The sequence below is a fragment of the Nannospalax galili genome, unplaced genomic scaffold (genome assembly GCF_000622305.1).
Source record: "Nannospalax galili isolate Female #2095 unplaced genomic scaffold, S.galili_v1.0 scaffold1880, whole genome shotgun sequence".
Lineage (NCBI taxonomy): Eukaryota > Metazoa > Chordata > Mammalia > Rodentia > Spalacidae > Nannospalax > Nannospalax galili.
Window position 1 is genome coordinate 62,934 of NW_008345978.1, and position 555 is coordinate 63,488.

Consider the following 555-nt stretch of genomic DNA (forward strand, 5'->3'; position numbering starts at 1 on the left):
GAGGAGCACAATGAGATTGGAAGATAAAGTGGATGAACTAGACCACTCAAGCAAAGATTATGAAAAATTGAAGAAATCACAAGAATGGAATATGCAGGAATTGTGTGACACCATAAAAAGACCAAACTTATCAATCATAGGCATACATGAAGGAGAAGAATCCCAAGATAATTGCATTGACCAGATCTTCAACAGAATCGTGGAAGAAAATTTCCCCAAATTAAAGAAAGACATGCCCATATAAATACAAGAAGCATATTGAACACCAAACAGACAGGACCACAAAAGAAACTCTCCAGGGCACATCGTAGTAAAAACACTAAGTGTACAGAACAAAGAGACAATACTGAAAGCTGCAAAAGAGAAACAAGTCACATACAAAAGAAAACCCATCAGTATTACAGCTGACTTTTCATTGTAAACTATGAAAGCCAGAAGAGCCTGGACCAAAGTATTCCCAGTTTTAAATGACCACAGATGCCAACCCAGATTACTATACCCAGCTAAAATGTCTGTTATAGTTGAAGGGGAAAGAAAAATCTTCCATGACATAAA